This window comes from Fringilla coelebs (assembly GCF_963513975.1).
Source record: "Fringilla coelebs genome assembly, chromosome: 1".
Lineage (NCBI taxonomy): Eukaryota > Metazoa > Chordata > Aves > Passeriformes > Fringillidae > Fringilla > Fringilla coelebs.
This window is the reverse complement of record NC_140028.1, coordinates 117,268,271-117,291,724: the sequence shown is the minus strand read 5'-3', so window position 1 is coordinate 117,291,724 and position 23,454 is coordinate 117,268,271. Positions and strand designations below refer to the sequence as shown.

Here is a 23,454-nt window from a genome sequence, read left to right as displayed (position 1 = left end):
AATAGTGTACCTAAAAAATGTCCAGTTCTAAGACAAACATGAGTTCAGGGATTGCAAGCCACCATCCAGACACTTTGGATCACTGAGACTATTAAGGGGATTTTGACAGGGACAGCTAAAGTGACGAAAATCCGGAAGTTCAGTATGAGTGGCTTAGTATCCAACAATCTTCACATAATCTTAGTCACAAATATGAAGCTGAATCCATGAAATATAGAAAATCACTTACTATACTGCCCCTGTTGCACAGTAATGTGTCCTCTGGCACTATGTCACGCAGAAGAAATAATCATGAAAATGGGTACATTGAATACAACTAGTAGCTAATTTAGTTACCTGTATCCACAGGTGATCATATTTTATCAGATATGATTAAAAATCATCAGGCATAAGGGTCTTCCATTGTCCTTGATGTAGAAACTATCGTCTTCAGGATGTTTTGTTAACTTCATACCAAAAACATTCAACTACTTTGAAACTCACTGTACAACCTCAATAAAGAAAAAATACACTCTCAATCAGCTGCATCAGTTCTGTACAGCCAAATGAACTCCACCAAAGGTGCAAGGCATGGAAGGAAAAATACCAAAAAATGGGAACAGAGAGAGGACAAAAGAAAATATTGATCATTTTGATGACAAAATGTGATAAAAAAGATGTTCACAGATTTGATAAAAATCATGTCCATAAAAACTTCAAGTGTCAATTTGTGAAACAGAAAATGTTACACCACCTCCAAGATGTTTCATTTTCACCAATACTTGCCCTCCCGAAATGTCACTCTGTTTTATCATGGTGACTGAATTACAATGGACTTGATAACAGTAAGAAATAGATTAATAAGAATGACATTAGTTTGCTAATAAATAGTTTGCATAAAACCAGCCCACCACTTGGATGATGCCTGTCTATAACAAAGCGACACATGAACACTGCGTAAGTGGCCAAATGCATGCTCTGACATGAAGACTCCTTTTGAGACTCCCAGTGTCACCAGGAGAATTATGCCTCTTGGCACCCAAATAGACAAAACTCCAGTGCTAAGAGAAATGAAAGACTGCACAGTTTCTCTTCAAGCAAGTAACTATTTTACATAGAATCATCAAGTTACCGAATGCATACCACAGCAGAAAACTGCTCCAAATTTCAATCCTGTTAGTGGATACATGAATTTAGGGAAGAAGATGGAAGTATCATCACTGTAGGGCAAAATTGCTGGGTTTTATTTTAAAACATGCTTAAACTTAGTGCTTTCACTTAAACATTTAAGAGTGATTTTAGTCTGAAAGTTTTACATCTCTTGCCACCTGAAACTGGCGATCCAAATGTCTATAATAGCGCATTTGAAATGCTGAGTTATATTAATCTCATACTAACTATAGCAGTTCAATTTCAACAAATTTCTCAGGGTTTTTGCATATTGCTGAATAAATGACTCTGGAATTAGCTTACTTTTCTTGGAGGCATTATATGAGATTATTTCTTAGTCTCCTCCTCTTTGATTTAGTACACATCTTCAGATAATTTATTAATGTTCTGGATATCTCATTCATCATCTATTATTACTAGTGTCATAAATTAGAGGAATGGAACAAAGCACTGGACTATATGCTTTTTCCACATTCATCAATAAAACAGCTACCTCTGTTAGCAAATACGCTGGAAAGTAGTTGGTTTATCCACTAAGATGAGATCAGGAGCAGTGTTTTAACTCAAATCCCAAAACAGATTAGATTTATAGTATAAGAGGCAATTAATGAAATAAAAATCAGGGCTTCACTTTAAAATATAGAAGGGTAGAAATAACTGGTCTTCAAAACACAAAAGCAAATGTCAGACATTGCTGTATCTTCTAAAATACTCTAAAATACAATTAGAAGGCTGATGAATGCCAGTTTTACCTGAAAAATGGATTAATTGTTAAAAATGATGTAATTTTGTCAGCACACAATAAAACAGTAAAGACAAGGAAAGATTCAACTAACAGAAATTTAAATGTCAACATTTAAATCAGTGGTAATATTGCTCAAGAAGACAAGTTGCCTCAACTGGTGCTAAGCAGGAAAAATTAAATCCCTTACCATTTCATTTTTGGTTTTTTTTTTTGTTTGTTTTTTGGGGTTTTTGGGGTTTTTTTTACAATCTAAACACAAAGGACATTGGAACATACAATTGTGAAAATTTCATAATATTTTCAATATAATGGATATTAGTGGGAATACTATATGTAATAAATTACATAATCGTATACTATTCTACATAAAGTACTTGAAAAGAGACAGAATTAACATTATTATGACAACATTAACTACTGACTTTAAAAAGTCATTATGCCTGCATTAAATTACATATTTGAATTAAATCTAAATATCCAAAAACCAGTTTTTGTTGTTTTATGTAGGGACTGTATATTTTGTACACAATCACTATTTACATTCCTTTAACTAAATCTCTCATTGAGACAAATAAGTATTTTGCATGATGCAACAATACTGTACTCACCTCTTTTCTAACTGTTTGTTGAAAATATTTAAGCCAGGGTTAGGACTTCATCAATGGAATGAAATACAGAATTTAAGTTCATATAATATAGAAGAAAAGAACTCCAACTGTTAGATTGGAAGTAGATAAAATGCTTCCAGTAGCAATTGTGTATCTAATTTCTACAGGGGAAGAAATTCTTTCATCTTTAGGCACTACAGATTAGATATTTCAGGCTCCAATATGACCTGAAAACAACAAAATTAAAGTTTCCAACTAAATTAAAAGTTTCTTATTGCGCTACCTCTAATTCGGGACCCTCATTATTTTCTTTATGGAACCTTCATTAGCTGTAGCAACTGATGATTAATAAAACATACTTGTACCAATGCCTTTTAAAACTAATTCAACTCAACTTTTCTTCACAGTTACACTCTCCTATAGTTACAGCTAACAGTGGAACAGAAAATTAACTGTATAAGCTGCGCCTTTTTTAAGTTTCCAGTTTGATCCGTTTGGCAATGATCATACCTCTTATTCAATCTATAAAGGCAGTTTGCAATCAAAAAGAACCTTATGACAAAAATAAGTAGTACCCTCTTTGTACTATGGTGCACTTGGTTTGAGGACTGACATAAAGGGGAGAAGCCAACCCCTTCTCTGATTGAGAGCAGCCATTTGCACTCTCTTATCTCTGCCTCACTTCAGATAAAAATGCACACTGTCAGGGAAATGCTAGATGTTAATCTTCTCTCTCACAATTACAATATTTACCCATTAGTAGGTCCCCTGAATTCCATTTTCAGTCTTGGGGAATTGCTAACTTCCACAATGGGAAACTTAATTAGACAAGAGACTATAAGCAAGTCATACCCAAAATGTCCAGCAGCAATCTAGAAATAATACTTACAAGATAACTCTGGTGAAAAAGGACTTCATTGAACCTCATCTCCCATGACCAATGCAACTGCTCTAGCAACTGAGGGGGTAGTCAAAAAAAAATGGACGTGTTTGCAATGGCAACAGTCCCTCATGCAAGAGTTTCCTTGACTGAGTGTTTTCAAAATATCTGAGATTTTTTTTCCCCGCCTGCCTTTTTGCTGACTGAGTGAAAAACTTATGTTTGCATGAATTCTTAACAGAACCTCAAATCAAGGAACATAAATGGTTAGTTTACACCAGACCAACTTCAATATATTAACCTTGGGATGCATGGAAGATGCTTTTTCTTTTCCTCATCCCAAAAACATTATTACTTCCTTATCTAAAACTTTACAACAAAATCCCAGCGAAGGGTAACTACATTATTTTCCAGATAAATAAGCAGGTAACCTGTTCCATACTCTGAATACACAATTTGTTGGTGATAGGTTTTAACATTAATTAATGACTGTATAAAAGTACTGAAAAATCATGGAAAAAATGTTTTAGTTCATCCCATATGGAATGTGGAATACAAGAGTCAAATTTCCTTAAATAATTATGCCAAAAAAAGGTTCCTTTAACTCTTACTACCTAATTCTCATAAATTTCATATTTGCTAAAAGTATCAATGAAGAATAAGTTGCATGCTGAACAGTCAGCAACCAACCGCCAAGAAGTAAACAAGAATAACATTTCTCTGGTTAGAACACAGAACAAAAAATCAATGGAATCTTGAAATAAATAATTTTCTCTTTTTAGGTTTATTTTTATTGTAGGTTTTCCAAGACACAAAGTTCTGTCTTCTTTTTAACATAAGATAGCCAGAAGGCTTCAGATATTTACATACCTGCTAGATAGTATCTCTACTTGTAAATGTTGACTCTTAACTTGATTTTAAGGGACATCACTGTTGCATCCTCTAATTAGAGAAATTACAAGAAATTTAAACCATTGCTTCTCAGCAACACCGTATCCTCTAAATTGTACTTGAGTACCTATTCTCAGACATATTTTTAAGCCCTACATATCAGAACATTCATTCATGTAAATGATCAGAAGCACATGTGGTCCTGCAATTATCTAAAACATTTATCACTGGGACAAAAGGCCAAGCAGGACACTTGAAATCCTGTTACCACAAAGCAGTGGTTAAATGCAAGAAGAGAACTGGGAAGATGGCATTCTGAAGCAAGCAGCCAGGTAGCAGTGAAGGGCCAAAGCTGACAATACCAGGACCAAAGACAAACCCCTCAATAGGGGACTGTGAAACTAATTTCCTCAACTCAATTATTACCACTAGTAAAGAAGTTTACTACAGCTACATGATTTAACAACTGTTAAACCAGCAGTGCTAAATTCAGAATCCACTAAAAACATACTACAAATTGTCGCAAAGAAATAGGGCTTGTTTACTCCTCATTACAGTGTCAGTGAGTCAAAGAGTTGATTTTAAACAACAAAAGCCTGACAGACGAAAATGCCGCCAGCTCTGTCAGACTCCTGGAAGAGAAAGTCAAGGCTCAAATGATTGCGTTGATCTTTGACTGAAACTGTAAAACAAGTCAGTTTCTTCAAAGTGAAACATAACACTGAAGCCAGCAATAAGGAATGTTTTAGTTTTCTCCGCGCAATGAATTTTTTGATGTCATGAGCTCTGGAAGTTTTTAATCACACTAAAAAAGCATTAGCAAGGCAAATGTACATGACCCAGGCCCATAAGCAGCCACAGGATGGGTTTTCCTAACCTTGTTTTTTCTTCTCTCACCTAAATTCCAGTATCAATACTTCTTAATAACGGACATTCTCAAATTTTTAACCAGTTTTCAACCCATGTTTTCTTTCACTACCTAAATCTGAACAATAATTCATATTTGTTCACTGACTAAATTCCAGAGTATCTATATTTTATTAGTCACATGAAAATTGGAGTGCTACCCACAAGACTTCAAGATAAAACACTTCACAGACACAGATCAGAATCAAAAATTCATCCCATTTAAATACTAACAGCCTTAAGACACATGATTTTATGCTTTTAATTTAAATAAAGGTAATTGAAAATACTGCGTTTACTGTTCAGAAGTGATTCTTAGTTATCCTTCCTGAACTCCTGATTCTCAGTATGACTACCTATATCTTACATAAGTCTTCTCATTCCTTTTTTAAAAAGTCTACATTCACTAAATGCCTCTCAATGTATGTTCCAGTGTTCATTTTATAGTGTATTTATTAAAATTTCTGCTGCTACTCATTAAAAATCAGATTCATCAAAGTTTACTTTCTAATTTTCGACATAAATTTATTTGAAGTAAAATTTTAACCCTTACAAAGGAAACTAATTTTTACATACTGCAGATATCATAAGCCCCACAGAAGAGTAACAGCAGAAATTAAGTTAATGACTGGAATCAGAGCCAGAAACACCGGACAGACAATAGTTTAATTTAACCAATTGCTGCACAATGTCTTCTTCCACCTCTCACCTCCAGTAAATTTATCTTGATTATAACTATATTGGTCAGTTCAAGTTTGTTTAGCTGCAGGTCTTTCCATCACTGACATCAGCAGTGAAGTCACTCAGGACTTACAAGTACAAATCAATTTTGTCTTCCTGGAACAAATCTTAAGTATCCAAGAAGCTCAGGACCCCAATATTTGACTTCAGGAACTAAGTGCTTAGTAGGCATCTGGAAAGTAATGAATTACTTCATTTAGCTGTACCAGCACTTTATTATCCATTTTACGTAAGAATTCATAATGATAACAAGAGTATTGCTTGGCATGGAGCAAAACCATGCAGACAACCAACAGATATTTTCTCTGACCCCTGATCAATTAATTTTGGTAACAGAGACAAATGCCTTCAGAACAGCAGAGCAAGACAACAGAATTCCTCTAAAATGATAGAGACAGAAAAGAATATATACTGTGAAGAAGTGAAAAAGGTTTTAATAATAATTTACTGAAGTAATTCCCTGTACCACCAGTAAAGCTGTTTTCAGTAATGTACAGCATGCTACACAATACTTTACAGTAAAATAATTTCATGACATCATATGCTTGCCAGAAAAAGATGGCATAGGCTACCTATCCAGAATGCTTGCCATTACAAACATTTCATTTCAGCAGAATAAAATTGTTAGGTTGGAAATGTCCTTTAAGATCATCAAATCCAACCATTAACACTGCCAAGCCTACTATGCTCCCAAGTGCCACATCCACACTTCTTTTAAATACCCCAGGGATGGTGACCCAACCATTTCCCTTGGGAGCCTATTTCAGTGCTTCACAAATCTTTTGATAAAGAAATTTTTCCTAAAACCTAATCTAAACTTTCCCCAGCACAACTTGAGGGTGTCTCCTCTTGTCCCATCACTTGTTACCTGGAGAAGAGACTAACCCCCACCTGCACACAACCTCCTTTCAGATAGTTGTAGAGAGCAATAAAGCTCTCCTGAGCCTCCTTTTCTGGAGGCTAAACAACCCCAGTTCCCTCAGCCACTCCTCATGCACTCCAGACCCTTCACCAGCTTCACTGTTCTTCTCTGGACTTACTCCAGACCTCGACGTGTTTCTTGTACACAGGATTCCAGGTGTGCCCTCACCAGTGCCGAGTGCAGGGGAACAATCACTGCCCTGGTCCTGCTGGCCACACTACTGCTGATACAGGCCAGGATGCCAGCGGCCTTTCTGGCCACCTGGGCACACACTGGCTCATGTTCAGCTGCTGTAAACCAGCATCCCCAGGTCCTTTTCTGCTGGGCAGCTTTCCAGCCATTCTGTAGCACTGCCTGGGGATGATGTGACTCAAGGGCAGGACCTGGCACTTGGCCTTGTTGAACCTCAGACCAATGGCCTCAGCCCATCGACCCAGCCTGTCAAGATCCTTCTGCAAAGCCTTCCCATCTTCCAGCAGATCAACACTCCTGCCCAACATGGTGTCAGATGCAAACGTACTAAGGGTGTACTCCATCCCCTCATCCATACCCTTGATAAAGGTATTAAACAGGGCTTGTCCATCCCACTACTCAGCTCTGGGTGATCTGTCACCAGCTGAATATAACTTCATTCATCACCACTCTCTGGGCCTGAATTTTTACCATCCTATTTTTACCCAGTGAAGCATCAGCCTATCCAAGCCATGAGCAGCCAGTATCTCCAGGAGAATGTTGTGGAAAACAATGACAAAGGCCTAAAGTCTAAGTAGACAACATCCACAGCTTTTCCCTCATCCAGTTAGCAGGTCACCTTGTCATAAAGAAAGATCAGGTTGGTCAAACAGGACTTTTCATAAACACATACTGGCTGGGTCTGATCATGAGGTTGTCCCATACATGCCATGTGATGGCATTCAAGACAAATACCTTAAATTTACACTTTTAAATCTTAAAATTGCACACACAATGCAAACAACGCTTACTACAAAAAGAAAATAGCTCACCTAATGAGATCAGTTAAAATCCAAAATCTAAACACAAAGCCAAGTCAACTGCAAACAGCAAAAATAATGCCCATGTAATTTTTATATCTTGTATTTACCAATCTTCTATACTTTTACTAATGTAAAATACATAAATACATTAGAAAATGTAATGTGAATTTAGTATTTTTTATTATATGGGATTATCTTCAGGGTCAAAAGAGTTCTACTCTGAATACAAATTTCACATGATCCTAAAAAGAAAAATTAAATCTGCTGCATCTCTATCTACTAGTCACATGACAAGACAATGTGAAGTTTACATCATTCAAGGATTATCAAGATAGCTGTGTGTTTAATTATTAGTCAGTAACTATTCAAAGCCCTAGTTATTCATTCATCCTCCTTTATTTCACATGCTGAACTAGAGACTCCTTGAATAAAAATTCCCACTTCACTGACTGTAAACCTGATCAAGTGAATAAGATGTAGAATTAAAACTAAGATACCAAGTTCTTAATAAATGCAGGTCTAATTTACTTTGTGAATTTCAGAACTTTGTTGTGCTCTCACAGTTCAAATCTAAGAATGGACCATTTCATTAGCTGTAATACAGAACCAGCTGCCATAACATTGCCTTTATCCACAAATCAGTCACTGAGGATAGCAATGCCTCATGAGCAGAGTTTAGTTTGGAATCACAGAACTATACAATATATTGATTTGGAAGGGACCCACATGCATCACTGAGTCCAACTCCTGGCCCTGCACAGGACACACCAAGAATCACACCATGTGCTGTCCAAATACTTCTTTAATGCTTCAGGCTTGGTGCTGTGACCCTGGGGAGCCTGTTCCAGTGCTCAACCACCCTCCGGGTGAAGAACCTTTCCCTTATAATAACTGCAGTCCAACAACAGGACTGTAGGAAATCCTAACGACCTATGGCAGCAGTACCAGCATAGGTAAAGAAAGCCCATGTGGTGAACAGAACAGTAATTCTTGGCTTTGTTTCCCATGTACTTTTCGATGCTGTTTAGGAATGGCAGCAGTTTTCCAGCCTGAATGCTCCAGACACCTTCGTAAGATCAAGATTCATCGAAAGCAAAGAGATAATTTGCTTATAATAGTATGCATATAGATAAGGTTTACATATCTGATATAGAATTCTAAAATGCTTATATGTATGCACAGAACCCCTTATACCAACTAAATATTGAAAATCTCTCAGCACCTACCATGGCTTTATGAAAGACATATAAATGAAAAAACAACTTCTCTTTCTTTTAGTTCTCAAGAGAATTTAGAAAACAGGGGGTACTTGAAACACATTTCATGAACTGTCATAAGCAAGACAGATTGACATAAGATCCACCACAGCTGAGTGGTCAAATATGCATAAGTACATGTACGACTATTTCAATTAATGAATTTCCTAGTCAGCAACACATTACCAACTGGCCTTATACCAACCTTACTGAACATCAAAAAGTGTGATAATCAGGTGTATAATGAAAAAAATCAAAGCAAAAAGTGAATTCAGTTCTGGGCAGAACACGGTCAAAGAACATCCAACCAACCAAAGTGAAGGTGATTGTTTTAAGCCACATTGAGTCTAAGACTTCCATTGCGCATACTCAATAAACTGGCACTAAATTCAGATCTATCTATTCTAACCAAGTACACTATTGGGGTTTATTTGCTTATATTGGTGATGACACACATTTCCTTGTAGATTTCCTGCCAAACGTCATTTGGTGGGATCACAATATGCACAATGGGGCAGACACCAACGAGCCTCTCATGGTTATCAAATATTTGTCCTATTTTTGCAGAAAGACCTTTCAAATGGGCAGAGGGAAACAAAAATTCAGCTTCAATCTCATTTTATCATTGCCATTACCTCTAGACCTAGAGCGATTCCACCATCAAGATGCAGCTGCATCACTAATAAGGGGCAGCTAAACTCTATGTCAGACCTTTTCAATTTGAGAGGTCATAAAGCATTTCTCAAGAGACCGGGTCAGCTTAGGACACAGGAAGTTTGCGGGTTTCTTTGTTTAGCTTTTTCTTTTATCACAGTATTAATAAAATAAACAGTCTTTCAAGGACTTTTGTAATTTATACATGCCCATGGATGCAGTAATGCCTAGCACAGTTCAGGGCAGTCAGATGATCTGTGACCAGCTGTCACAGACAACAGAGTTTACAGCAGGGTGTTGAACTTTGAGCTCTTGCTCTAGGACAGTCCACTTCAGAAACGCTGAAGACAGAGGGCACAGCTAGAGCTCTGAAAGGAAGATACGAAAGCAAATGTCCAGCATGGAAGATAAACCATTTCTCACTTATGCAAGAGGACAGATAGTACCTAGATTTGTTTGTTTGTTTGTTTACCTGTACAGGCAAACAGAAAGTCTACTTGCATTTCATTTTCACTTCACTGTTGTCTTTTACTTGTGACTTCAAGTCACTGTATCACAATGGCGGCAGGGACTTTGAGAGGAATTGACAGTTTCTGAGGCCTCAGCCTCAGAAAAAGTCAAATGTCAGATGAAAGTAAAAATACTTTGAAACATTCAGTTAAGTTAGTCAAACTACAGAAAAGTATCTCAAGTTATAGAAAAGAGGTTAGTATATCAAGAAGGACTACACTGAAAGTCACAGTATCCAGTGCATGCTATAAACAGACATAGCTACTAAAACAAAATTCTGGAATTGACAGCAGTTTCAGTTCCCTCAAAACTAAGCAAAATGAACAAGAATAAAATTGGCATGGCCATAACATTTCACCAAGCAAAATTCTTAACTGTAGACAGGAATTAGTCTCAAGTGAAATATCAGTTAATTTATTGCTGTCAGTTCACGATACATTGCAATGAAGAAATCATTGCAAAATGTAACTCAGGACTTTCAAAGATTAATTCCTTCACATTGAAAAAATGAAACTGCTACCCAACCTTCACTTACTCTGAAGTTAACCTGAATAGTAATTTTGAGAGTTGTCTGGTCAGGGCGACTAAGAAACATTAGCTGAAATACCATATTAGCAATTTGGAGACTTGGTGGCAACTTGAGTAGGTTTTTTTTTAGATGAAATAGTGTAGATAGTATACTGAGCACACCAGAAAGTGTCAGCTTAATGTAATGTACTGCTACAGATATATTTATTTCTAAAGTAAATTGAATGTTTGAGACAAATGAGAAATCCTTGACCACTTTTCCCTCTCACTATCAAATACATCTCTGTCACCATTTTTACCACTCAGGTTCAAAACAAGATCTACATCAGCTCCTCTTCATTTTCCAATATATTCAGATCTCATCTAAAACTTCATCGTTCTTCTTGTTGTTTTGTATAAGACCTATACATATAAGAGTCAACCTGCCTATACATCAAAGATTCTCATTTACCCGACTAACTCATGAGCTTTCATTTGCCTCCCAGTCAACCCATGCAATGCAGTTTCTAAAATGCTCATCTCACTGGTTGCCAACATTTTCAGTAACTGTAAAGACAGTCCGCTTGAATGATCAAGCGTCTCATCAGCAATTTTACATTTTTCTTCTTGTTTGCATCTTTATCCTTGCATACCATCATACAATAATGGAAGACAACATGAATAAAAACCCCTTCAGAAACCTGTCTTCCACTATTACTACAAATACAGTGGGCCAATGCAGCCTATTTCAATGCCTAATGCTGTATCTTGTAGTATTTTTTCTTCCTTGCCCGCACCTCTTTTCTAGTGACCAGTTATGTGGTGCTGAGCTGTCTACTGTGGTTAAACCACAACACCACCCTACAATTATTTTTGTTGCAGCTGCATCTCCTCATGGTTTGGAAACACAGAAGCATGTGCTTGAGATGCATAAAAATCAGGCAAACAAAATGTTGAGACATAATCTGTAAAAAAACAAAAAAAGAATAATGACAAGTTTAACACATTTCTGTGTTGTTGGATTTGATTTTATTCCATGTTTCCAGAAGGTGGAATCTTAAAAGAATGCTACCTTCTTTCATGCTTATGAAAGTCCGTGGCTGCAAGCATTAGGTCAGAGTAGAACAGCAAAAGGAAAGAGGGATCTATGATAAATGCTCTTTGCCAAAAAAAAAAAAGAAAAAAAAAAAAAGAAAAAAAAAGAAAAAAGGCCTGTTAGGCCTCATTTCTTTTAAGTCCTTGTCATCCACTTTCTATCCACACATTGTCCTTTCTCAAGCTCACTCGGCCTGACCTAGGCTGATCCATTACTTCTGGAGGAGGACCAGATGAGTCTGAAGATTTTGAGTGTAACTGAAAATGCAAGATTACCCCAAGTATCACTGAAAGCTAATTCAAAACACTGGCAAAAGACTGACTAGCTATATTATGAGGTATCTAATATGCTTAGGGAATAAATGATAATTAACAGCAGCTCTACAAGACTAAGCACTCCAGTCAACATACAAAAATTATAGCATGAGTTTAACAATACACTTTTATCCAAATCTTGGTAAGATGTTACAAGTAGTAAAATGATGTTCACTCAGCCCACATTTGCCCTCTTCTCAGATAAAATTACTCACAGTGGAAATTATAACCATGACTGATCATACTCTATTACTGTAAATTAATGTAAAAATCTAGTCTCTCCCAACAGCAATGAAACAGCAACAGTTCTAACGCTCTAATTCCTGGCATATGTCAATTTTGAATACTTGAATATTGACTTATAGGTAGAACTACATATTTTTCATCTAATACACAAGAATTTTGACAATTTTTTTTAAAAATCGCTAAAGACCAGAACAAAAATGTTTAACAAAATGAAAAACAAGTTAAGGCTTTCTCCAATCACTGAGGCTTCAGAGCGCACAGGAGTGCAATAAAGTAACATAGCATCTTAGCAGGATTTGCAACAGCTGACAGTGCCACTTGGACATTCTGTACAAGTACCTCAGTCCCTCCCAGCTGTGCAAAATGTCAAAGTGGAGCACTTTGTTCAGTGACAGTAGCTGCTGTCCTTTGCTCCTCCCCACTCAGTTTTGTAAAGACTGAACCTTGTGATAAACTGATTCTGAAGACAGCAGTCATGCTGTCTTTACAACAGATGTCTGACATCATAATCTATAGCTATTAAGAATTAACATTAACTTGTACCTGTCTAATACATGCTTCATTTCTTCTCAGGTACTTAATTCCCCACACTTCACCCCAAAGAATGTACTTAAGGCTCAAGATAAAAGTTTTAAGAGACAAAAGACTGGGCAGCTTTTCCATCTCTGCAGACTGAAGTTTGAAACTCTATCTTGAAGGTGTGTCAAATCAGCCATCAATTTCAGTGGTCAAAGGTGGGAAGCAAAAGTAATCAGCAAGCTGCTTGTGTCCATATACATTTCTGAAAAATGTGTAGTATGAAAGCGACCACAAACAACTGGCAATCAGAAAATGCAGCAGGTACATCCTATCTTAGACATATCTCATTTCATCTATCCTTTGAAATCTCTTTCCAATTCCCTGACTTGCAGTGGAGCCTCAACTATCATCTTGCACCTAAATCAAGCAATCTGCAAATCAAGACTCATGGGAAGTATAATGAGTAAGAGTTGGGACTACAGCACAAATGCAAAAATCAAAATACCTTTCTACTAAGTGAAATCGATCCTGACTACAGAAGGTAATCTCATGAGAAAGGGACCAAGTATACTGTATTTATACTGCCTTACAGGTTTTTTTTACAAATCTATACAGGAAAGAATTTTTATTTCAAAAAGAGAACTTCCTGAAACAAACTTACTTAAGGTAATACACAAAGTACCAACAAAAAATTTCAAAGGGCATTTCACAGTGATGTGTTTCTCCAGAAAACTGGAAAGTAAATTCACAAACAAAAGGTGAAATTTACCCTCAGTCATAAAACGGTCTCATTTAATTCTCACTGGCCGCTTCCTTTGAAACGTATACTTGAAAAAAAAATTCAACAAATCCTAACTGTAATGCAGACACTTCAACAATCTAAAATGATGGGGTTTTGATTCCTCTGGTTTTATTTCTCAAGGCACCAATTTCTGATTGAATGCTTTAAATGTGTTTTATGCACAATGTACATATTCCACTCATATTTGGAAGAAACCTTTCCACTGACTGGGACATGAATTTCCTCTTATTACAGGAAGTCAGCAACTTCCTGCCTGTTGCACTTTCCTCCGCTTGCACTCACTCACTGTTCTTTCAACCAGTCATAAAAATTAAATTTACAGGTATCCAGATTTCTGCATACTTGAAAATAAAAGACTATCTTCAAAATTATCTGCTATATATTTTCATGAAGCACAAAAACTGGTAGAAACAACCAGTGTAAGTTTTACGTACAAATGTGAATCTACAGTGAAAATCTACAGCTCTAAGGAGTTCAAATCTTTGTCCCATTAGCCTAGATTGCTCAACACATTGTACATAAAGGTTATGGGGTATAATGAACTTCAAAAGGTATTGTCACAAGCAGCACCAGGCAAAAAAGCAAATCAAACTGTATAGATATGCATAAGAATTTTCCAATTATATATTTGAATTTATTAACTTCTCCCCAAAATGTGTATATTTATTAGCTTAAGTGTAAGTGATGTGAATTCAAAATAAGTCAGGCCCAAAGGAGGAGAAACACTGCTACTGTCTCATGAATAACTGAAAAACAAGCAAAGCTCCCACATATTTTTTAAGTACATGGTGGCGACAAAAGTAACAGGCTGTATATTCAGCAGGTGCCCAAGTCACTGCTCTGAAAGCATAGGTAAGTTTTATAGGAAGCAGGACATACAAAACAAACATGAGTATCAGCAGAGAGCCACTTGTCTCACTAAAAAAATGAATAATGCCATTATCATTCCCAGCACAATCATCAAGTATCTTATCAGATATACATTAAGACAAGTGCACTAAATGTTTACTTCCACTTGTCCCATAAGCATTAGATCTATTCTCCTTGTATCACAGAAACCCAGAGCTGATTTGAGTTGGAAGGGATCTGAAAGATCATCTGGTTCCAATCTCTCCTGCCCTGAGCATGGACACCTTTCCCTACACCAGGCTGCTCCGGACCCCACCCAGCCTGATGTGGAACACGTCCGTAAAGGGAATATCCACAAGTCCTCCAGGCAATCTGCTCCAGTGCCTCACCACCCTCATAGTAGAGAATTTCTTCCTGATCATAGTAGAGAATTTCTTCCTGATCCAAAGCTACCCTATTGCAGTCTGAAGCCATCACCCCTTGTTCCATTCAATGCACGCCCTTGTAAAAAAATCCCTCTCCAACTTTCTTGCAGGCCCCCTTTGTGTCCTAGAATGCTGCTCTAAGGCCTTCCTGGTGTGTTCTCCTCACCAGGCAGAACAGCCCCAGCTCTCTGAGGCTGTCTTCACAGCAGAGGTACTCTAGCTCTCTGTGTCATCTTTGTGGTCCTCCTCTGAACTTGCTGAGGTTAGAGTTATATCTTGCTCAGAGTAGATATAGCAGGTTCTCTATTATGTTTACTCTTTCATTCTACTTTTCAAACTTTTTTTACATTGCTTACTATTTAACATGTTTGAATTACTTTTCATTTCTCCCACTTAACCAATGCATTTAAAATTTCTGATTTATTCAATATTTTACAATGCACTACTGTATTAGCAGTGATGAGATAGTATGAAACCTGAGTTTACTGAATCTTTTCCTTTGAGTTGTTGTTTGGCCTTGACTAAGTCACTTTCCTCTCACTGAAATACATTAATGCTGTTTTCATTTATAGATTAAATGCTCTACAAAACTACTAAACATTAATCATGAATAACCCAGATAAAGTTTAGTTAATAACAAGGTACAAGAAATCAAAGTATGAACTTGACACTGGATCCTCTTATTCAGTTTTATACTGCAAGCAAGCATGCTGATATAAGCATGATAATGAAATAAACATGAAACACACCACCTAAGGCTTGAAAGTCTCTAGTTTTAAAAGAGGTCCAACTTACATGGGAAAGGTCAGTGGGAACACTTACAAAAACTTTTAAAGCAGAGATGATGAAAAAAACTAGTAACTTTTAAAGAGAATAATATTAATTTTGAAAGAGAATCTGTTGGGGAAGATCTGAAAATATAACTACACTGCAGCTTGTCAGACTTCAATCAGTAAAATATAGACAGATCTTTCACCAGATATAAATGTTTCATTACTCTGAACAATGACAGGTAGGAAAAAAATGAGGGCTGAGGAAAGAGTGTGCTTAGCCACATAATACTGGATACAGGAGCCACTGGTCACATGCACCACTGTTAATGGAAAATATCGGGATCCAGAATACAATCATCTTCATCAACACTATGTGAAACAAATGAAGACACAAAATATAACTAAATGGCCATCATGCTGGCAAATCAAACTGCTTGTTGACACATCTAAAGCATAGCAGATAAGAAACTATTATCACTGTTGCTTAAGTAATGACTGACTGTCAAGCTGCTCTTTAACAATTGAGGAAAGAGTGCTGAACACGATACTGGGAAGGTAGATTATAAACACAGCACTGTAAAGTGTGTAAAATAACTAGATATTACCATGGACATTGAAAACATCCACCTATATAAAATTAATTATCAAGAAAATTATTATGTCTAACAAAACTCAGGGTCAGCATTGTAAGCCCTTATAAACTGACAAGAATTTGAGGAGCTCCATGGTATGGCAGTTATTCCACAACTGGGAAGTAACTTCTGTAACGTTTAAATGAAGTAACTTCACAAAACAATGGCCTGGATGAAAATTCATTCACTGACAGCAAGTACAATTCTTACACTAACATTATAGTGAAGTCTAAATGCCAAAAATTTACTTCTACAGCTACAGAAATATTCTTTAAAACTTTCAAAAATTTCTATCCATTCCCTAAATTCAAGTCTATTCTCCATAAGCATCACACAACTATACTTCTTCCCAAAAAGAAAAGGCCAAAGGCCCACTTGTGTAAAACCCAGAGACTACAAGAAAACAACATTAATTATGAAGCAGGCACAATCCAGGTTTCAAGAAACATCATTGAAACATTCATTACCTCATAATTCAGAACCAAAGGATCCTGACTGCATGTGAGCCTAAGGGTTAAATACACCAGCTCACTCAGAAGGTGGTGATAATAGAGGACTGGTACAGACCATCATCTCAAACTAGAGAACAGTAGGATTTCTTCTTTTAGTAAGCCCTATTTTTAATGTGCTGAAAGAAAAAGGTCAAACTGAAGTCTTTAGTACTGAAACCTAGTATCTCAGGATCTTAAAGCTGTCAACAATAAAGACATGAGTTTTTAAAAAACTATTAGCAACAGTTTTCTAACAGCACTCACCATAACCAAAGGAATCATCATATACTCCATTATAATAGCTACAATGAGTAAGTCACTGGAGTAGACACGGGACATAGCCTAATAATTACTGATCATGATCAAACTACATAGCCAAATAGAGATTACTGAGTTTTATATAAACATATAACACACAACAAGGCTCATATTCCTGAGTTTTCAAACTTTCAGAAGCAAAAAAGTGTTATGAACAAAGTTAATTGGGAAGAAAAATCTTAGAAAAACATGAAAACAGAAACATCTCTAATGGCTTTTATCCTTGGTCAGGCAATTCTACAGCTAACAAAAGGACAAATCTTGTACAGTTTTGGCTACAGCTCAGCCTAGTTTCTCAAGACCTCAACAAGTAAATTTAAAAAAAATTAAAATGCAAATGAGAAAAATAATCAGGATTGACAACTTAGAACAGGGGAGGCTGGATCACCATCACTACAAACTACTGTTGCAGAGTGGACAAAGTGAGAGACACAAAAAATCCACCCATGATACCACAAAGGGTGTTGGTAACAAACACCACCACAACAATAACAGAGACCCATAACTAGACAGAGGTGGCACAAGTGTTAAAAACTGTTAGGACAGATCAAAAATAGTCAATAAATACTTTCATTCTATAGTTGGAATGATTCAAAATGGTATAATTGTATCACATTATATTGATTTTCCTTCCAACTCATTTGTTAAGCAGATGTTCCAGATCAGATGTTAAAAAACACTGTGAGAAAAACATTTTAAATCAGCATACTTGTTAAACTTATCTCAAGAGTCCTAGAGTAGTCAGCCCAGCGAATCTTTGATCTGCTGATGCTCTTTTAAAACTATGTATTTTAAACTGTATGTGTCTTTAAATGCTAGGGACTGCCACCATGCAGAGGAGTAAAAACACAGTGTCAAAGGGACGAATCAAGTTTAAGGCAGTCTGATATGATAGAGAATTCAGATGAGATAACAAGAACTAAGGAAAGACAGATGCATTCAAATGTATTCAAACAATAATTGCATGCCTTATTTTTAAATAGTGGCAAAGATGAATCATTGAAACAAGTCATCCAGAAAAGTAAATGGTAGATTCTCAGTATCTTGATACACTTTTTAAAAAAAGGCAAAACAAAAAAAAACCTTAGCCCACCAGAAGTTCAGAAATCAAACCCATTGAGACAACAACTGATGCTGTAATACATTTAAGGTGAAATGCTCAAGTATTAAGATAGATGCAGTACTTAATGCAAGTCAACTCCAGAAAGCACATGAACTTTTCACATACGCAACTAGATTAATTAGTAGCATGGTAGTAACAGTTTTTAATAAACTTAAAATAGCAATTTGCCAGCCCATTAACAGAATAAAACCCCTCCAAATTAAATAGTACAGAAGGATAATGTTGGGGGTTTTTAAATAGAACACCATGGTACTGTCTCATTTCTGTTGCATCCAATTCAGTATCAGTAACACCTGATTCTTCCCAGTATTCTCAAACTAATACCAAAGAGATTTTAGGTCATGTTACGAGTCAGTGCTTTTGGGAAATCTACATCTAACCATTAACAGAGGCAGAATACCCATTTCTATTCTGTTTGGTAACTCATCAACTTTTACGCAAGATAAATGCTAAATGTTCAATGTTCATCTCCAAAGTCCAGATGTAGTTTGACTAACTGCTCCAGCTCAGCTCTTGCTGTCACAGTTACAAATATGGTCAGCTGTTTCTCCTCCAGGACTGTCACACATGGATTCAGTTAAGATTCAGAGAAACCACATTTTCTTCTACTCGATGTCATTAGAAAGAGAAGGAATACTAGATTATAATGGGGGACCTCAAACTACATTATTTTCAAGTCCTTTTTGTGAAAGTAGTTGATCACAGAAGTTGCAACATCAGAAAAATAATGTCACTTGGTTAAGTGATAAAAACATTCTTAAATAAAACAAACACCACAGTAACAACCTTCCTAAAAGCTGGAAATGGTACCAGCTATACCTTTTGGAGGTCAAAACCAGAGTTCAAGTCTCACCAACATAACAACCAAACACAGTCAAGCAACTCCTTCTATCATGTTTAACAGTCCTCCTCCTCCTCCTCCTCTGAAAGCACAGATCACCCAACGATGTGTGTTTTTATAGACTACAGACTTAACTGCTTTGGGCCCTTTCCTGGGCCAGAAGAAAAAGCGCACAAAACCTACAGCTTATTTGCTTCAGGGCAGTGTAGAGCCTAAGCCAAACACTTTCGATAACATACCACATTTGCACTCAGCAGACATCACTGGCTCCAGATCCAAAATGCTCTTACACGTGCTAATCAAGAAAGCCTCCAACGGACTAGGAACTGATTATCTTAGAAACTGTCTATCCTCCACAATTCTCAGCAACAGCTGTTGTCAATTACAGCAGCATACCTAACAGTTTAAGATAAAACTCCTAAGGATGGAGCATGAAGTAAACTTTCTAAGACTTCATCAACAGAATTCCTTTCAGGGCAAAGTATAAACCAGTTCTTTGCACAGCCCTTCCCCAGTGAAAAATGAAGTTGTAACAGCAACAACAACCTGGAGACAGCAAAGATGATCTCTACATTACCATAAATCATAGGGAGGCAGAGAATGTATAACACGTTTCCACCAAATCCCATTTTTCTTGCACATCAGTACGAGGTAACAAAGTCTAAAAAATTCAAGTGCAAACAAAACAGAAAGGCACAATGTTCAAGTAAAGCCAACAGGGTTATGTAAAGAAGGAAAAATGTGAGAGGAATGTTTTCACTTATATTTCTCAAAGGTAACTGCCCTTCTCACAGGCAGCAAAGTACTTTCAGAAAACCTCTGAAACAATTTTGTGCAGCAAGTAAGCTTTGCTAATATTGCAGCTTAAAAAGAAAAACTGTTTGTAAACATCAAGTTTCTGGCTTTTCTCAAATTTACGAGAAGGCAAATTGAAGTAAAACATGCAAGAATCTCATCAGTTTAATTAATCATTGACCAAAGATACCCGTAGAAGCCTTACTTAGCCGCCTTTCCATCGAAAAAGCTGAAAAACAGCCTCTTGTTTTCATCTCACTGACAAAAGGATGCCATTAGTATCTTTTCTAATGCTCAATTTTCACAGGAATTTACCAAATCTGTAGTATCTAAATTATGAAGCCATCATAAAATCTGAGGGGGGAAAAATGCACCATCTTTCCAGTATGCACTTAACACATCCAGCAATTGCTCATGTTCTCATACTTTGCTAGGCACTGAAATTTACGATGTAGGTTCGCAGCCCATACAGCTCCAGTTGCTGGCTCAACAGCAAAGTTGTCAATTTCAAGTAAGAAAATGTACAAAAAAAGTTTTGAAATTCACCAGTTTATTTGGAATAGGCTCTGTTTGTTTATCTGACAGTCTGAACTTTGATTTCAACGCGGTATTAATTTTAACAACTTCAGCAATCGCTACTATTTATATACATCCATATGAGACGGGTACAAGCATTTAGGTCAAACGTGGGCCACGTGTGTAAGTAAAGAAAAAAAAAAAACTCTGACAACTGGTAATCACAATTGTGTTAACTCACCATTACAGCTACTACACTAACAAAACAAAAAACCAGGACTGGTTTCAGAAATAGAATACATTATCACCCACAAACAATGTAATTTTCTTATTGCCCGGTTTTAGATCTTACAGTATTTCAATCTCTGAGTTGCAACTGTAACAGCGGATGATGATTTAGAGAGAGATAGGATCTAGGACTAATTCAACTGAATATTTCATGAGCCTCAAATTCTTAAAAATATTTTCAATAACAACAATCAGCCCACATATAATTGGAATGTATTTTGGAATCTTTAGTTTCCACAAAGTATTATCAGTAAATAGCTGAACAAATGTGTGACAAGTAACAAAACTGACATATAACAACTTCAGTGAAGTTTCTTTAGTCTGTGAAGAGACTTATGTGGTACTTTTTAACCAAGTTTCAGAGCTTTGTAAGGGAAGGTAACCAGGATTACTGAGAGTCAAGTGGGAAATGAATGCCATGGAGCTGAGTTGCAGACCTAGAAGTGTATTCTTTTTTCCCAAGTGCCATCCCAGTACATTTTGTACATGATTCTTTCACATGTATACCTCTTTCATAAGTATGCCACCAAAGCGATTCTATACCAGCATGATGGAACTAATGTTTCTTAAAAGCAAACCATAAAGCCTCCAGGATGTGTAATACCACAGGGCATGTAGCTAAACTGAACTACTGATGGGTACAGTACATCAATCTCACTGTATGAAACTCTCAAACAGCTAAAATGTGTTAATTGCAGCCAATACACAGAAATGCAAACTTATACACCACTTGAACTGCTGTATCTCAAAGAAAAACACGTGTGATGGTTAAACAACTACCACTGATGGCAATGGACAGGTAGCACAGACTGAGTCAGGTAGGTGAGAGCAGGGAGGCAGGCTCTGGGGCAGGAAAACTGAAGGGAACGCAAGCTGCTTCTAAAAATTCGTATTTGAAGGCCTGCAGGGAAAAAAAAAATTAAAATAACCATGAAGACTTTCAACTTCCCTCTTCAGCCATCGGAATCACCAGCAACAATTAAAAAAAAAAAAAGCCAACAAACCAAACCAGAAGGGGAAACCTTGTGACAAATCTGCCTCCTCCTCCCTCTCTGCTCTCACCTCCCGGCAGCGAGGTTGCACAGCTCCCTGCCGGGGATCACCTGCCCTCGGCACGCCCCGGGCCGCCGCCGCTCCCGGCGGGACCCCGCGGGAGGAGGGCGGGAGAGGCCGAGGAGCGGCGGCGGCGCGGGGCGCGCAGGCCTCGGCGCCCCCCCGGCCCCGCTGCCGCCACTGACGGCCGGGAAAGGGGCTCGGCGGGGTCCGGGGCTCGGGGCGGCGCACTGCGGCTGCGGGGCGGCCGGCGGGGAGGGGGGCAAGCGGGTGAAAGGGAGCAGATGCTCTGGGGCTGGTTTTACCTGCTGCTGCTGCTGCCTGCAGTGGCATGAAGATCTGGCTCAGCCTCTCTCTCTCTCTCTCTCTCCCTCCCTGCCTCCCTCTTTCCTCCCCTCCCGCCCTCCCTCCCTGCGGCTCGGCGCGGCGCACAGACCCCCGTGCCGGCCCGACGCCCTGCGAGGGACGCGGGGCAGGGGGAGGCGGTGGGGGAGACCCGGGGAAGGGAAGGGGAAGGGCTCCCTGCCCGCCCGCGGGGACTCGCGGTGGCACCGCCCCGCTCCCGCCGCGCAGGCGCCCGAGCCCGCGGCTGCCCGGCGCCTGCTCCTTGCTCCTGCTCCGAGCTCCCGGAGCCGGCTCCCAGCTGCCTGTGCCCGCCGGGGCTGCGGGGCGCTGCGGGAAGGGGAAGGGCGAGCATGGGGCTGCCCTCGCGGCTCGGCCGGCGCTCGCTTCTCGCCACCGCGCTGGGCAGCGGCAGAAGGGCGGCGGGGTTGGTCGGAAACGGGAGGGTTTGCGGCTCTTCGGGGCCTTTCGGCCTCTTGAGGAAGGCCGATCTGCTTGTGTTTACATAAAGCGTGCGTAGAGTGCAGTTACCAGTCACGCAGTGCGTGGTGAGGGGTGGGCGCGAGGGACTTAAAATGAAGGTTAATTGAAAGTGGGTCCGTAACATCGCTCCTTGGGAGCGGCTTCAGACGGGGTTGAGACCGCTTGGGAAACGTCCTGGTGGAAGGAGTCAGGTGCTCGGCTGGAGCTCGGGGCGGCCGGAGGTGGGTGCTGGCCGCCGGGGCGCTTGTCCCCCCAGCAGCGGGGTCACCGAGCACGGCCCTCCGAGCCGGCCGCAGCTCGCCGGGACAGTCGCGTCGGTTCCCAAGGCACGCTTGGATCGCTGGCACGCGATGGAGATCAGTCACAAAGATCTCTTACTTAAGGCTTGGAAAATCGTAAAGTGCCGCTTGCTTGGCATCAACCCTTCATTAAAAATCATGAGGAGCCCCAAGTATCGAAGAGTTCATTTTTCTTGCAAAAACAGCCTGCAAGGGGTGCATTTATGCAAGCGTATGAAGGTGTCATGAAGCACCTTATAACTTAGGTTGCTCCTTGTGACCATTTTGCAGTTTCTCATTATGTGTGAGGATGCACTAAGTATCCAGGCTTTTCTTTGGAATCACCAGTTAAAAAAGGGGACACTGGAGACATACTACATTATAGATGTAGCTGAAGCAGAAATATTATTTGAACTTGAGTCTTGGAAAAATAAGCCTAAAACTGGCATGCTTCACTGTTAGAACATACTTCAAGGTAACATAGGAAGAAAGATGATCAAGATACA

The 23,454-nt window shown here is 38.6% G+C and overlaps 1 protein-coding gene across 1 annotated transcript in view; it reads right to left on the bottom strand.

Annotated features, from left to right (window-relative positions):
* TBC1D5 (TBC1 domain family member 5) overlaps positions 1 to 22,199 on the bottom strand; it is a 316,725-nt gene extending 294,526 nt beyond the window's left edge. The window contains exon 1 of the mRNA XM_084207646.1: positions 22,151 to 22,199. The gene's annotated coding sequence lies outside the window, so the exon portion shown is untranslated. The remainder of the gene's footprint in view (positions 1 to 22,150) is intronic.
* Positions 22,200 to 23,454: the final 1,255 nt, after the last annotated feature.